General features: G+C 44.3%; 1 non-coding gene across 1 annotated transcript; it reads right to left on the bottom strand.

Moving 5' to 3' along the window:
* Nucleotides 1-13384: 13384 nt before the first annotated feature.
* On the bottom strand, nt 13385-13491 carry LOC128582658 (U6 spliceosomal RNA). Its single transcript, XR_008379105.1, has one exon. It is a non-coding gene; the product is annotated as a U6 spliceosomal RNA (small nuclear RNA).
* Between the last annotated feature and the right edge of the window lie 3204 nt (nt 13492-16695).

Here is a 16695-nt window from a genome sequence, read left to right as displayed (position 1 = left end):
TTTCCTCTGCCTGGATCTTCCCCCACGTAAATCTGCCTTACTTACCCTTTAACTTCCCTCACTCCCTGCTCAAATGCCCCCTTCTCAGTGAGATCGTTTCTGGCCACTCTATTTAAAACTGCAGTGTTCCCTTGGGCAATACATAATATTAAAATCTGAAGGACACAAAGAGGAATGGCATGGCAAATTTGTGAAGTGTTCCAAAATAATATAAAATTGCAAGCACGGTTCCACTGCCGTCCACCGACTCTGTATCTCCCTTATATCCCTTCTTGATTTACTCTTCTTCTTTGTACTTATCATCACGTAACATATGATATGTTTTCCTGACTTGTTTATTAATCCAAGACAGTACCTGGGTCAGCTGGATTAGGGCAAGGATCTTTGTCCCTTGTTCTGAGAGTTTGGAACGGGGCCTGGAATACAATAAGTGCTCAATAAATGTTTGATGGCTGGATGAATGAATTGCTGTTACATGTACAAATGAGATAGGCTGAAAGGAGGGGGAAGGCGGGGTGAGGAAGGGAGGGCAAATTATCTCCTCCGATACTCCGGCTGCCTTCACCAGCCGCTAACAGGGGGGAAGGCTCAGCCTCTGAGAGCCCCAGAGGCAAGAGCGACCAGGAAAGGAGTGCGCATGTGCACCCCGGCTTCTGTCTTGAATCTGTCACCAGGGGGCGCTTCTCTCCCGGGTAAACTTCGAGGACACATTTTTCTCCTCAGTACTTACCACAGAGTAAGGAATAGAGAAGGAATTTTCCTTCAAAGGAAAAGAAATCCATCTCTAGCTTTTTCTTATTACTACAGAAAACATTTCTAAATTTCACCAAAAAACCCCATATTCGTTGTAGAAAATTAAGAAACTTTAAAGAAAGAAATAAAACTCGCAGCTTTAAGAACTCAATCGCTCCCAGAAACTCAAAAGATTTAATTTTGGCCGTTCATGTATTCAAAATTTTTATTTTACCACGGTGTGTGACACACCTCTAGGGGGACTTCATCTGGCAAACGCAAGCAATGTAACCTGGCTCATTTTACCCTCAATGATTCCCCAACAATTAAAAAATTATTTGAGGGCGGTGCCTGTGGCTCAAAGGAGTAGGGAGGCGGCCCCATGGCCGGAGGTGGCGGGTTCAAACCCAGCCCCGCCCAAAAACTGCAAAAAAAAAAAAAAAAAAAAAAAACCTCGCTCTCATATATATACATTTTAACCTCTCTCTCTCTTTGAGACGGAGTTCCCGCGGTAGAGTACTGTAGTGTCACAGCTCACAGCAACCTCCAACTCCTGGGCTTAGGCGATCCTCTTGCCTCATTCTCCCGAGTAGCTGGGACTACAGGCGCTCGCGACAACTCCGGCTGTTTTTTTGTTGCAGTTTGGCCGGGGCCGGTTTTGAACCCGCCATCCTCGGTATATAGGGCCGGTGCCCTAACCACTGAACCACAGGCGCTGCCCTACACCCTGTTATTTTTTTGTTGCAGTTGTCGTTGTTTAACAGGTCCAGGCCGGGTTCGAACCGCCAACTTGGGTGTATGTGGCTGGTGCTGTTAACCACTGTGCTATGTGGCCCAAGCCTAACCTCTTAATTATTAAAAATTAACAGACATATGTGAATAGCCTGTTAATGTTTTATTTCATTTCATTTTTTTTTTTTTTTTTTTTGTAAAGACAGTCTCACTGTACCACCCTCGAGTAGAGTGCCATGACGTCACACGGCTCACAGCAACCTCTAACTCTTGGGCTTACTCGATTCTCCTGCCTCAGCCTCCCAAGCAGTTTGGCCAGGGCTGGGTTTGAACCCGCCACCCTCAGCATATGGGGCCGGTGCCCTACTCACTGAACCACAGGCGCCGCCCAATTTATTTCATTTTTTTGTTTGTTTTTTGTTTTACTTTAACCTTTAATTTTAGAGAATTTGAACCAAAAAAAGGTAGATAAATGTACTTAATGCCACTGAGTGGTATACTTAAGAATGGTTAAAATGTCTGCTCACTGTCTAAAAAGAATAGTTAAAATGTAAAATGTGCCTCAGGAAAAGGCACAGGCAAGGAATGGTCAAAATGATCAGTTTTAGGGTGGCGCCTGTGGCTCAGTCGGTAAGGCGCCGGCCCCATATACCGAGGGTGGCGGGTTCAAACCCGGCCCCGGCCGAACTGCAACCAAAAAATAGCCGGGCATTGTGGCGGGCGCCTGTAGTCCCAGCTACTCGGGAGGCTGAGGCAAGAGAATCGCTTAAGCCCAGGAGTTGGAGGTTGCTGTGAGCTGTGTGAGGCCACAGCACTGTACCGGGGGCCATAAAGTGAGACTCTGTCTCTACAAAAAAAAAAAAAAAGATCAGTTTTATGTTGTGTATATATATATTTTTGCCACCCTGGGCATATGGGGCCGGCGCCCTGCTCACTGAGCCACAGGCGCCGCCCTGTTGTGTATATTTTACTACAATGAAAGAAAAGTAGAGAGACGCAGCACCTGTGCCTCAAAGGGGTAGGGCACCGGCCCTATATGCCGGAGGTGGTGGGTTCAAACCCAGCCCCGGCCAAAAATTGCAAAAAAAAAAAAAGAGAGAGAATATATAATGAACAGCATGTATCCATTTCTTAGGTTCAATGATTATCAGCTCTTTTTTTTTTTTTTGTAGAGACAGAGTCTCACTTTATGGCCCTCGGTAGAGCGCCGTGGCCTCACACAGCTCACAGCAACCTCCAACTCCTGGGCTTAAGCGATTCTCTTGCCTCAGCCTCCCGAGTACCAGGACTACAGGCGCCCGCCACAACGCCCGGCTATTGTTTTTGGTTGCAGTTTGGCCGGGGCGGGGTCCGAACCGCCACCCTCGGTACATGGGGCCGGCGCCCTGCCGACTGAGCCACAGGCGCCGCCCTTTTTTTTTTTTTTTGAGACAGTCTCACTATGTTGCCCTTGGTAGAGTGCTGTGAAATCACAGCTCACAGCAAAGCAACATCAAACTCTTGGGCTTAAGCGATTCTCTTGCCTCAGCTTTCCAAGCAGCTGACTGCAGGTGCCTGCCACAACACCCAGCTATCTTTTTTGGTTGTAGTTGTCATTGTTGTTTGGCAGGCCTGGGCTGGATTTGAATTCCCCAGCTCCCTCCCGTGTATGTGGCTGGAGCCCTAGCCACTGAACTACAAGCGCGGAGCCAGGCTAGTCTTCCTCCCTTCCTTCTCTCCTTCCTTCCCTCCTTCCTTCCTCTCTTTCTTTTTTTTTTTTTTTTATTATTTTTTTTTTTTTAAGTTTACTTTTTTTTTTTTTTGTAGAGACAGAGTCTCACTTTATGGCCCACTGGTAGAGTGCTGTTGCCTCACACAGCTCACAGCAACCTCCAACTCCTGGGCTCAAGCGATTCTCTTGCCTCAGCCTCCCGAGTGGCTGGGACTACAGGCGCCCGCCACAACGCGCGGCTATTTTTTGGTTGCAGTTTGGCCGGGGCCGGGTTTGAACCCGCCACCCTCGGTATATGGGGCCGGCGCCCACAGGCGCCGCCCCCTTCCTCTCTTTCTCTCTCTCTCTCCCTCCCTTCCTCCTTCCTTCCTTCCTTCCTTTTTCTTGGGACAGAGTCTCTCAGTGTTGCCCACTGTTGTAATCATAGCTCATCGTACCTTTCAAGGTATATAGCTTCTAAGCTCAGAGATCCTCCTTTGCCTCCCAAAGTGCTAGGATTACAGGTGTGAGCCACAATGCCTGACCCATCAGCTCAATTTTGTTTCATCTCCTCTTGTTGTCCCACTTCCTCAGCAATTGAATTATTTGGAGGCAAATCCCACACATATCATCATCTATAACTATTTCAGTATGTGTTCTAAATGAGAAGAACTATTTCTTTAAAAATACCCCAAATAGGCTTGGCGCCTGTGGCTCAAGTGGCTAAGGCGCCAGCCACATACACCTGAGCTGGTGGGTTCGAGGGCCCGCCAAACAACAATGATGGCTGCAACCAAAAAATAGCCAGGCGTTGTGGCAGGAGCTGTAGTCCCAGCTACTTGGGAGGCAGAGGCAGGAGAATCACTTGAGCCCAGGAGTTGGAGGTTGGTGTGAGCTGTGATGCCATAGCACTCTACCCAGGGTGACAGCTTGAGGCTCTGTCTCAAAAAAAATAATAATAATAACCCAAATATATACAATTATTATGTACTCATAATAATTAAACCCATAATAACATTTTATTTTACACATAATGTCATCAAATAGTTAGTATTCACTTTTTCATCAGTCTATATTGTCATTTATGTTTGTTATTAAGTTAGTTGGGCGGTGCCTGTGGCTCAGTGGTAGGGCGCCGACTCCATATACGAAGGGTGGCGGGTTCAAACCTAGCCCCAGCTGAACTGCAAAAAACAAAAAACAAACAAACAAACAAAAAAGTATGAAGTTATTAAGTTAGTTTACTAGGGCTGCCATAATAAAACATCACAACTGTGTGGCTTACACAACAGAAATTTATTTTCTCACAGTATTAGAGACTGGAAAGTCCAAGGTATAGGACTGAGCAGGGTTAGTTTCTGGGGAGGCTTGTTCTTGGCTTGCAGACTGCTGACTTCTTGCTGTGTCTTTATAAGCTCTTTCCCCGCACTGACTCTGATGCTTCTTCTCATATGGAAGTTAATCTTATCATCTTTGTGATCTCATTTAACCTTAATTACTTCCTAGAGGCCCTATCTCCAAATAGAGCTAACACTAGAGGCTAGGGCTTAACATATAAATTCGAGGTAGGTATAAGGATTCAGTCTGTAATAATTAATTGGTTTTATCATTTTAGAGATTTTTGAATCAGGATCACAAAATACCCATAAATTGTATTTGGATGAAATGTCTTTTAAGACTCTTTGTATCTAAAAATTTTCTTACTGTCTTTTTTTCCTTTCTTTCAATTTATTTGTTAAAGAAACCTGTAGCATCTCTAGAAGGCTGGGTTTAGCTAGCTGCATCCCCATGGTGTCATTTCACATGCTCCTCAGACATTGTTATTTTCTAGATCTATTTCCTAAATAGATCTAGACCACTGCTGTACAATACAGATATAATGTGGTCATAAATGCAAGCCATGTGTGTAATTTAAAATTTTCTAGCAACCACTTTAATTTAGAAGGATTAAAAAACCACATGAAATTAATAATTTAATTTTAGTCTAACACACTCCAAATATAAGCATTTCAACTTTTCTTTTTCTTTCTTTTTTTTTTTTTTTTGAGACAGAGTCTCACTATGTCACCCTCAGTAGAGTGCCTTGACATTACAGCTCACAGCAACCTCTAACTCTTGGGCTTAAGTGATTCTCTTGCCTCAGCCTCCCAAGTAGCTGGGACTATAGGAGCCTGCCACAACACCTGGCTATTTGTTGTTGCTGTTGTTGCAGTTGTCATTGTTGTTTAGCAGGCCCAGGCTGGGTTCGAACCTGCCAGCCTCGGTGTATGTGGCTGGCGCCCCAACTGCTGAGCTATAGGCACCAACCCTCAACTTTTCAATATTTTCTTCTATTTATTCATTTTTACAAGATAGAGTCTTCTCTTTTTAGCTAGAGTGCAGTGACATCATCATAGCTCACTGCAGCCTCAAACTCCCGGGCTCAAGCCATTTTCCTGCCTCAACCTTCTGAGTAACTGGAACCACAGGCACACACCACCATGCCCAATTAATTTTTTAATTTTTGTAAAAAATAAATGGGGTGTCATTATTGCCCAGGTTGCTCTCAAACTTCTAGTCTCAATCAATTCTCTTGCCTCAACCTCCCAAAGTGCTAGGACAAAGGCCACCATGCCCAGCTGTGATCAATGTGTTAAAAATTAGTTGGATGTGGGTGGCGCCTGTGGCTCAGTGAGTAGGGCGCCAGCTCCATATACCGAGGGTGGTGGGTTCAAACCCAGCCCCGGCCGAACTGCAACAAAAAAGTAGCCAGGCATTGTGGTGGGTGCCTGTAGTCCCAGCTGCTCGGGAGGCTGAGGCAGGAGAATTGTGGAAGCCCAAGAGCTGAAGGTTGCTGTGAGTCCTGTGACATCATAGCACTCTACCGAGGGCAATAAAGTGAGACTCTGTCTCTACAAAAAAAAAAAAAAAAATTAGTTGGATGTTTTAAATTATTTTTTTTAAACCAAGTCTTCCAAATCTGGTTGTACATTTTTTTTTTTTTTTTTTTTTTTTTTTGGCCGGGGCTGGGTTTGAACCTGCCACCTCTGGCATGTGGGACCGGCGCCCTACTCCTTGAGCCACAGGCGCCGCCCAACCTGGTTGTACATTTTACATTTATAGCTGATCTCAATTAAAACTGGTCACACTTTAAGTGCTTGACAGCCACATGTGACTCATACGTACTGTCTTGGATAAATTGCTTTGGACATTAGATATCCTAGATATTTTTTCAGATTCAAGTTTGAGTTTTTTGCAGGGCAACTTAGTTGTTGGTGGCATGTACTTCCATTAATTGGTAGTGAGGGGCACCGATAGTCCCAGCCACACAGAGGCTTAGGCAGTAGGAATGCTTGAGGCCAAGGAATTCCTGGTACAGTAACCTACAATTGGACTTATGAATAGCCACTGCACTCCAGCCTGGGCAATATAATAAGAAATTATCTGTGAAAAAAAGAAAAAGAGGTTTGGCGTTCATAGGTCTGTGGTTAAGGCGCTAGCCACATACAATGGGGCTGGCAGGTTTGAACCCAGCCCGGGCCTGCTAAACAACAAGGACAATTACAACAAAAAATTAGCCGGGGGTGGCACCCATGGCTCAGTTGGTAGGGCACTGGCCCCATATACCAAAGGTGGTGGGTTCTAACCTGGCCCCAGACAGCTAAAACAGCAGTGACAACAGCAACAACAACAACAACAACAAAGAAACCAATAAAAATGTTTAAAAAATAAATAAATTAGCCGGGCATTGTGGCAGGCACCTGTAGTCCCACCTACTTGGGAGGCTGAGGCAAGAGAATCCCTTAAGCCCAAGAGTTTGAGGTTGCTGTGAGCTGTGACGCCACAGCACTCTACCAAGAGTGACATAGTGAGACTGTCTTAAAAAAAAAAAGGTGGGCGCTATTACTAAAATCTGTTTGTAAACACAGACAAAGAAGGAACTATAGACAGTGGCTGCCTGTGGTCATATGTAGGTGATAGGAGTGATAGAAGATTTAAATTAAATTTAAAAAAATCACACCTCCAAAGAGAAATGAAAGCATTCATCCAATCAAAGACTTATACATGAATTTTCATAGCAGCTTTGTTTGTAATAGCCAAAGACTGGACAAAATGCAGATTCTTTCAACAACTGAATGGATAAGGAATCTGTGGTTTGTGTATCTATATCAACAATGAAATAAATGAACTATTGATATACAGTCCAGCAGAGACAAATCTCAAAATAATCATGCTGAATGAAAGAAGCCAGATAAAAAGAGTAAATCTTATGTAATTTATTTATATAACATTCTAGAAAATGCAAGCTAATCTACAATGACAGAAAACAGATTAGGATCACACGAAGAGGGTTGTAGAGAGGGAGGACTCCATGGGCGAGGTTCCCAAGGGACACAAAGAAACTTGGGTATAGTAGAAACATCTATTATCTTAATTATGGTGATAATTTCATGGGTGTATACATATGTCAAAGTGTATCACATTGTGTGCTTGAAACGTGCAAATTATGGTGTATCAATTCTATAAAGTGGGAAAAATATTTCCCACTGTTCTTTAAAGAAAGCTGTTATGCATGCAAAAAACTTGAACATGATTGTGGATAAAACATTCTTGGACAAGGTTTTGGTGGACACATCAGTGGGGGAAGACTTTTCTCTGGCTATGCTTTTTAGACTTTGAGCATTTGCCAATATGTAAATCTCTTACTCATGAAAAACTGTAAATTCCCAAACTACAGCTTTTTGGTTTTCTTGTTTTTTTTTTCCCCCTCAATTATTCATGGTATACTGAGCCAGATCTTGAAGACACACCCAGGGGGAGAAAACATGAGTCACAGAAATGTCTGTGGATTGTGCTCTCAGAAAAAGTTTCAGAAGGTTCAGTATTTATACATTTCTTTAAAGGGGGGGGAGGCATGTAGGAAGAGATGGGTAGGTAGTGAGGCAAACAGTTACATTTTTGTGAGACTTTAATTAGTGCCCAGTAAGCCTACATTCTGTGTAAGATAAGGTAAACATTCTAAGAAAAAGGAAGTGAAGAAAGAATCGATTATGCAGGTCTCAGGGTATTTGGAGGAATGATCTCATTTTTGTCTCTTTGTTCTGTACCTGGAAACTTTAAAAAAGGAAAAGGATTTGGTGGTTTGAAAACAGAGAGAAGTATATTCAAATTTTGGCCCTTCCAAGCTATATGAATGCCTGAAAATGCCCGAACATCTCAGAAGCTCAGTTAACTTTCATTATTCTTCTTTGTCTTTCTTTTTCTTTTTTTTTTTTTTGCCAGGCTGGAGTGCAGTGGCATCATTACAGCTCACTGTAGCCTCCACACAAACTCCTAGCCTCAAGTGAGCCTCCCACCTCGGCCTCCCAAAGTGCTGGGATTACAGTCCTGTGCCACATGACTGGCCCTTACTTGCTTTCAGTATTTACGAAAAGGAAAAGACTTCTCTCCTTTCCAGGGCAGAGTGTAACATAAAATGGATAGTGCAAATATCTGATGGTATAAAAGTGGATGCTAAATAAATGTACGCTGCTGTAGTTATTATTTTCTTAGTGACTGCAGGGCTGTTTGCTTTGGGGTACACAAGCTTTTAGGCTGGAAGATCTGTGAGGTGGGGCTGATGGTGGAGGGAGGAGATGAAGCTCCATCTCTTTCTGAGCCCCATCCCAGATTCTGAATCCTCTTTTCTGCTGTGAGGCTCTGGGGTCACTACTAGGTCCAATCTTTCCTAGTGACCTGGATGTGAGCACAAGGTGGCAGGAAAGTCTGGTCAGCTGCCAGGGGTTATGCAGGCCACTCCCTGGACACAGTGTCTGAATACACAACCCCAAGTCTTATGGGCTTATTTGGGAAGAATAGGACATATATTTCAGGTGAGGGTGCATATTTCATGCTCTCTTGAACCTGGCCACCTGTTCTCTGCACTCTTTGTCTGGATACCTGTCAGGAATCTTTCAGTCCTGAAATCCCTGAGCCAGGGAGCCTTACCTGATAAGGTTAATTCTTTTTCTGGGCTCTTCTAGGTTCATGTGTTTCCTTCATTGCTACACTGATCATCCAAGATTCCATCTACGTAGTTAAAATGATCACAATTAATGGTACCAAGAAGGGGAAAATGGACATTGTGTGCCTTTTGATATAATCCATTGAGAAGGACACAACATCACTGCAAAAAATACATGAAAAGAACCTCATCAGGAAGAAACACCAGACAAATGAAAATTGAGGGCTGTTCTATAATTAATCAATGTGTACACCTCAAAAATGTACATAGTGTCCTACCAGGCACTGTGGCCCTCACCTGTAGGCGCAGCTATGATAAGAGGCTGAAGCAGGAGGATCACTTGAGCCCAGGAGTTTAAGACCAGGCTGGACAACATACCAAGACCCCATCTCAAAGAAAAAATGTCAGTGTCCTTAAGGACAAGAGAGGACCAAAGGATGAGATCCTGACTGGAAAAAACACAGTTGTAAAGGACACGCCTAGCACAACTGATAAAATTGGAATATGGACCATAGATTAGATAATAGTATTATGTCAGGGTCAAATTTCCTCAAGTTGCTCACTGTACTGTAGTCATATAAGCCTGTACTTGTTCTTAGTAAAGGGCAATAGGCACACACTGTGTGTGCCATAACCTCAAGCGGTTCAGCACAAAATAATGTGTGGATGTATTAGAGAGTGTGTATCATGTTGCTCCCTCTCTGTATGTTTATATGTATATGTTTCTATGTGCATGTATTTTATCTATGTACTTATGTATTATGTGTGTGTATATTAGATATGTGTGAGTCTCTGTATATAAATGTAGTTCTCTCCATATATATTTTTGTGTGTATTATATGTGTATCTACATGTCTGTGTTTGTATTAATGTCTCTACGTACATGTGTATATCATATATACGTATTTCTGCATATATAAATGTGTATATAATTTGTCTCTGTATTACACATACTTACATGTAGATTTGTGTATTATATATGTCTATGTATAATATGTTTGTGTGTATATTATATATACATATATATGCCTCTGTTAGGAGATACACATACACAGAATAATGCAGGTAATGGAAGAACATGTTAACATTTGGTGAATCTCTGAGAAACGAAGAGGAGGTGTTTGTATTTTTCTTGCAACATTTCTAGAAATTGAAATTATTTCCAAAAAACATTTTTTTAGAGACAGGGTCTACCTTGGCTGACCTTGAACTCCTGGGCTCAAGCAATCCCCTGTCTCAGCCTCTGAAGTAGTTGGGACTACCTGTTCACGCCACTGCACCTGTCTTCAAATTTTATTTATTTTTACTTTTTATTTTTTATTTGAGACAGAGACTCACTTTGTCGCACTTGGTAGAGTGGAGTAGCATCATAGCTCACAGCAACCTTAAACTCTTGGGCTCAGGTGATACTCTTGCCTCAGCTTACCAAGTAGCTGGGACTACAGGGATGTGCCACAACATTTGGCTAATTTTTCTATTTTTTTTTTAGTAGAGACGGGGTCTTGCTCTTTTGGGCTGGTCTCGAATACCTGAGCCCAAGCAATTCATCCACCTTTGCCTCCCAGAGTAATAGGGTTATAGGTGAGCCATTGCACCCAGCCTGGCTTCTAAATTTTAAATTAAAAAAATAAAAAAATAAAGGGCGGCACCTGTGGCTCAGTTGGTTGGGCGCTGGCCCCATGTACCGAGGATGGTGGGTTCAGACCCAGCCCCTGCCAAACTGCAACAAAAGATGGCTGGGCGTTGTGGCGGGCGCCTGTAGTCCCAGCTACTCGGGAGGCTGAGGTAGGAGAATCGCTTGAGCCCAGGAGTTGGAGGTTGCTGTGAGCTGTGTGATGCCATGGCACTCTACTGAGGGCCATAAGGTGAGACTCTGTCTCTACAAAAACAAACAAACAAACAAACAAAAAATAAATCAAATAAAATAAAAAATAAAAAAAAAGGAGAAAGAAAATGGGTGGTGCCTGTGGCAAGGCGCTGGTCCCATATGCCGGAGGTGGAGGGTTCAAACCCAGCCCCAGCCAAAAACCACAAAAAAAAAAAAAGAAGAAGAAGAAGAAGAAAGAAAGAAAGAAAGAAATTGCAATGGTTACCTGGTCTGGCTTCCCTAGGGCAAGTTTTCCCACAAAAAGTCTGAAGTGCGGTTGGCGCCTGTGGCTCAAAGGAGTAGGGTGCTGGCCCCATATGCCAGAGGTGACAGGTTCAAACACAGTCCTGGCCAAAAACTGCAAAAAAAAAAAAAGTCTGAAGTGTAATATCTTTTCCAAGCCCTACAAAAATATTTGAGGCTTGAAGACAAAACATATTTTCTCCCAAATTTGGAAAGAAAAAAATTCACAACACCTGGCAGCATCCGTGGCTCAAAGGAATAGGGTGCCGGCCCCATATGCCAGAGGTGGCAGGTTCAAACCCAGACCCTGCCAAAAACTGCAAAAAAAAAATTCACAACACCAAAGTAAATAAATGTTTAATTAAATGTCCACAAAACGTGACTCACATCAGCTTAGCTGCAGCTGAAATCCACTTGGCTCATTCACCCCTGGACCTTGGGCTCTCCAGGGAAGTGTGAGTTCTTAAAGGCAGGACCATGTCTACTAGCTCAGGGCTCTAGTCCTCACATATAACATAGGGCCTGGTACACAGTAGTGCTCAAGCAATGTTTGCTGAATGAAGGAAGTCAGTCTGTGCTAGGTTAGACCCCCAAGACTGAAACCTCCTTGTGGACCACATGGGATCCTGATTTGCAGTGAATCCTCAGTGCCATAAAGAAGCCTATTCCCAGCCAGTCTGAAGATGGTGAGTTATCTCCCTTGTTGTTCACAGTCAGTTACAGATTGAACTTGTTCTGCTTTTCCCCCCTTCTCACTACTGCACTTGTGTAGCCGTAAAAATTAAAAAAAAAAATGTATACACACACACACACATGCATATATATATATGAAGCCCATCCCCAGCATTTGTAGGGCCTGTGTGCTATATTCATAAATATGAGCACGCTATCCATATACCCTGCCTCAGTCTGTAAACCCAGTGACCCAGGATGCTGATGAGGGAAGATCTCTTGAGCCCAGGAGTTCACACCCAGTTTGGGCAACATAGTAACATAGTGAGACCCCCATCTTAACAACAACAACAAAAAAAGGATTTAGGCTCAGCACCCGTAGCTAACAACAAAAAAAAAATAGCTGGACTTTGTGGTGGGTGCCTGTAGTCCCAGCTACTTGGGAGGCTGAGGCAAGAGAATTACTTAAGCCCAAGAGTTTGAGGTTGCTGTGAGTTGTGACGCCATGGCACTCTACCAAGGATGACATAATAAGACTGTCTCAAAAAAAAAAAAAAACAACAGATTTACATTTTACGCTTTTTTTTTTTAGACAGAGTCTCACTATGTCGCCCTCAGTAAAGTGCTGTGGTGACACAGCTTACAGCAACCTCCAACACTTGGGCTTAAGGGATTCTCCTGCCTCATCCTCCCAAGTAGCTGGGACTACAGGCACCCGCCACAATGCCCGGCTATTTTTTGGTTGTAGTTGTCATTGTTTGGCAGGCCCGGACTGGATTCAAACCTACCAGCTCTGGTATACATGGCTGGCACCATAGCCGCTGAGCTATAGGCACTGAGCCAGGATTTAAATTTTAAATTAAATTTAAAAAAAAATATTTTTTAGACAGAGTCTCCCTCTGTCTCCAGATGGGTGTACAGTGGCCTCTCCATAGCTCACTCCAACCTTGAACACCTGGGCTCAAGCGATCCTTCTGCCTCAGCCTCCTGAATAGCTGAGACTACAGGTGTGCATCACCATGCCTGGCTAAGACCATTTTATTTTTTTTATTTTTTTTTTTTTTGTGGAGACAGAGTCTCACTGTACCGCCCTCAGGTAGAGTGCCGTGGCGTCACATGGCTCACAGCAACCTCTAACTCTTGGGCTTACGCGATTCTCTTGCCTCAGCCTCCTGAGTAGCTGGGACTACAGGCGCCCGCCACAACGCCCGGCTATTTTTTTTTGTTGTTGCAGTTTGGCCGGGGCTGGGTTTGAACCCGCCACCTTCGGCATATGGGGCCGGCGCCCTACTCACTGAGCCACAGGCGCCACCCCGCTAAGACCATTTTAAAGTATAAAATTCAGTGGCATTAAGTACATTCACGATGTTACACAATCAACACCCTTTCTAGATCCTGAGCTTTCTTTCTTTTTTTTTTTAATTAAATAATAACTGTATACATTGATATGATCATGGGGCATCATAAAAATATGGAATGCTTCACGAATTTGCGTGTCATCCTTGCGCAGGGGCCATGCTAATCTTCTCTGTATCGTTCCAATTTTAGTATATGTGCTGCCGAAGCGAGCACCTGAGCTTTCTTTCTTTTTCTTTTTTCTTTTTTTTTCCCAGACATAGTCTCCCTCTATTGCCCAGGCTAGCTCACAGCAACCTCCAACTCATGGGCTCAAGGAATCCTTCTGCCTCCGCCTCCCTACTAGGTTGGACTACAGGCTCGGGCCACCAAGCCTGGCTAGTTTTTCTGTTTTTAGTAGAGACGGGGTTTATTGTTGCTCAGGCCTGTCTCAAACTCCTGAGCTCAAGTGATCCTCCTGCCTCAGGCTTCTAGAATGCTAGGGTTACAGGCATGAGGCATCATGCCCAGCTTACAGAGCTTTTTCATTACCCCAAAAGGAAATCCTATGCCTACTAAGCAGTCACTTCTTCCTTCCTAACTCCCACATCCAAGATTTCATTGTGACAAATTTCAAACATAAACTTGATACAATTCTACCAGGTTTGGGCCAGGCATGGTGATGGTGCACACCTGAAGTTACTCCCAGAGACTCAGGAGGCTAAGGCAGGAGGACTGCTTGTGCCCAGGAGTTCAAGGCTGCTGTGGGATGTTACCATGCCACTATACTCCAGCCTGGATAACACAGGGATCCTGACTCTAGAAAAGAAAAAAGAAAATTCTGGCAGGTTAATTCAAAATACTGAGATTCCTTGGAAGTCCATGCCAAGGCACAGAGAGAAGAAGATTCCCTGATCCTCAACCCTGGGCCATCTTTGTGCACTCTCCCTGGGTCCACAATAATGCACTCAGGCAGCCTGGTCTGCTGTTGTGAGGATGGTCCTAAGGAAGAGGCACACAGGTGCTGGAAGGACAGGGAATTTGGAGTCCCAGTCACCTGTAGGGGCATGATTTATTTATTTATTTTATTTATTTTTGAGGCAGAGTCTCACTGTGTCACTCAGGCTAGCTCACAGAAACCTTAAATTCCTGGGCTCAAGCTAGCCTCTTGCCTCAGACTCCCAAGTAGCTGGGACTACAGGCATGGGCCACAAGATCTGATTAATAGGAACATGATTTAGAAGGGAGTATGTAGGCTTTGGTAAACATATTCCTTGCATCCATAACTCCTTACCTGTAGGTGGGGTAAAATAATACAACCTTTTTAGATGGCAATTTGGTAATATATTTTAAAAGGGTAAATGCCAGTGGGGCATGGTGGCTCATAGCAATAATCCCAGAATTTTGGGACACCAAGGCAGGAGGATCACTTGAGGCCAGAAGTTCAAGACCAACCTGAGCAACATAGTAAGACCCCATCTCTACAAAAAAATTGTAAATATTAGTGGGTCATGGTGGGGTGCACTTGTAGTTCCAGCTTCTGTAGAGCCTGAGGCAGAAGGATGGCATGAGCTCAGGAGTTGGAGTCTGCCATGAGCTGTGATGACACCACTGTACTCTAGCTGGGGCAATAGAGCAAGACTCTGTCTTCAAAAAAAGTGTAGGGCAGTGCCTGTGGCTCAGTGAGTAGGGCGCAGGCCCCATATACCGAGGGTGGTAGGTTCAAACCTGGCCCCAGCCAAACTGCAACAAAAAAATAGCCGGGCACCTGTTGTGGCGGGCACCTGTAGTTCCAGCTACTTGGGAGGCTGAGGCAAGAGTATCGCCTAAGCCCAGGAGTTGGAGGTTTGCTATGAGCTATGACGCCACCGCACTCTACCAAGGGCGATGAACTGAGAATCTGTCTTGAAAAAAAAGAAAAAGAATAAAAAAGTGTAAATGCCAGTCTTGGGGGGTCTAACCTAGCACATTAATATTGACCCATTAATTCTACTTTCTTCATCTTATTATTCCTATGCACGGGCAAAGATAAGTATGCCAAGATGTCTACTGGAGCAGTATGTGTAAAAACAAAAACTAGAAAACAGCTGAGCATGTAGTCCCAGGGACTCTGGAGGCTGAGTTGGGAGGATTGTGTGAGCCTAGGAATCAGAGGCCAGCCTGGGCAACATAGCAGGACCCCATCTCAATTTTTTAAAAAGCAAAACTGGAAAAATATACAAATGATGGACTTGTTAAATACATTATGGTCTGGTCCATTCTTTGGAGACGTGACTTCAGGCCATCCCTCTACAAGGTTATTCCTCCCTCCTTCATCACCACTGAATAAAACATCCTGGATCATTCATGATTAAGTATGTTTCCCAAGTTAAAATATTAAATAACTGCCTTTCCTGCTGAGGGATTACAGCTCACAGGTAAACTTGCTAATGCCATTTACTTTTCAGGTTGCTCATATTAATAGCAATTTTCTCTAAGAAGAAATCCCTGAAAAGTGGCCATTGAAAATCCCCTCAGGTTGGGAAGTCTCTGATCATTTGTCTCAGTATAATAAGCTGGAGAAGAGGAAAGATGGTACTCCAGGATTGCCTGGGATAACTATTTCCCCTATTCGCAGAGAGGCTGAGGAATGGTGGATAGGCTAGGTGGTGAGCATCTGAACCTGCTTCTTGCTGGGGGTTTCCTCTCTGCCATTCCTGTCTGTCGCTGCTGCTGGGATCAGCCATCCTGGCACCCGGCCCAGTCCCTGGGTCCAAGTGTACGAGTGGTGGCCTGCACGTCAGCCCTGGGGTGTGCACTTTTCAGATTCCAGAGGCTGAATTGGCTCCAAGCCCTGCTGAGTCAATTCAGTTCTTCTGAGCCAAACTGCCCCAGGATTCTTCCTGGCAGGAGGGTTTTCTGTGCCAGCCTCCCCTTCCTGACAGGATATAGGGGAAATAATGGGGAAGGTGGGGGAAGAGGTCAGTGCAAGTTTGTTGAATGAATGCTTAACCTTGTGGTGTGAATGCTGTCCTACCCCCACTACCTCACACAGGACTTCCTTTGTTCCAACCCTGCCTCTACCCCAGGCTCAGAGTGTTGGGGTCTCTCCACCAGGCTGGGAACTACATACAGGGCCTGGGCTGAGAGGGCAGCAGTCCTCTGTGTTGAATGAGTGAAGGAAGGAAGCCTTCCTTCCTGGTGTCCTTTCTTTCTGCTCCGTAGATTTCTGCTTAAACACAGGCAAAGACTGGGACACTGAAGACCCTGGCAGGAAAGGGTGGGCAATAAGGCTGAGACTCCCAGCTAGAGGCTAAACAAACAGGTCCAGGCCCCTATCTAGGGCATTCACAATTGGAGGTCGGGGAGCAGGGGAGAACAAGAACATCAGAGACTGTCGCAGAAACACCCGCAATGATGAACTCTTGCTGGAAAGGAAATGTGGGAGCCCAGAGACGTCCC

This window comes from Nycticebus coucang, chromosome 3, assembly GCF_027406575.1.
Source record: "Nycticebus coucang isolate mNycCou1 chromosome 3, mNycCou1.pri, whole genome shotgun sequence".
In the NCBI taxonomy this organism is placed as follows: Eukaryota; Metazoa; Chordata; class Mammalia; order Primates; family Lorisidae; genus Nycticebus; species Nycticebus coucang.
This window is presented reverse-complemented; position numbering and strand designations above follow the sequence as displayed.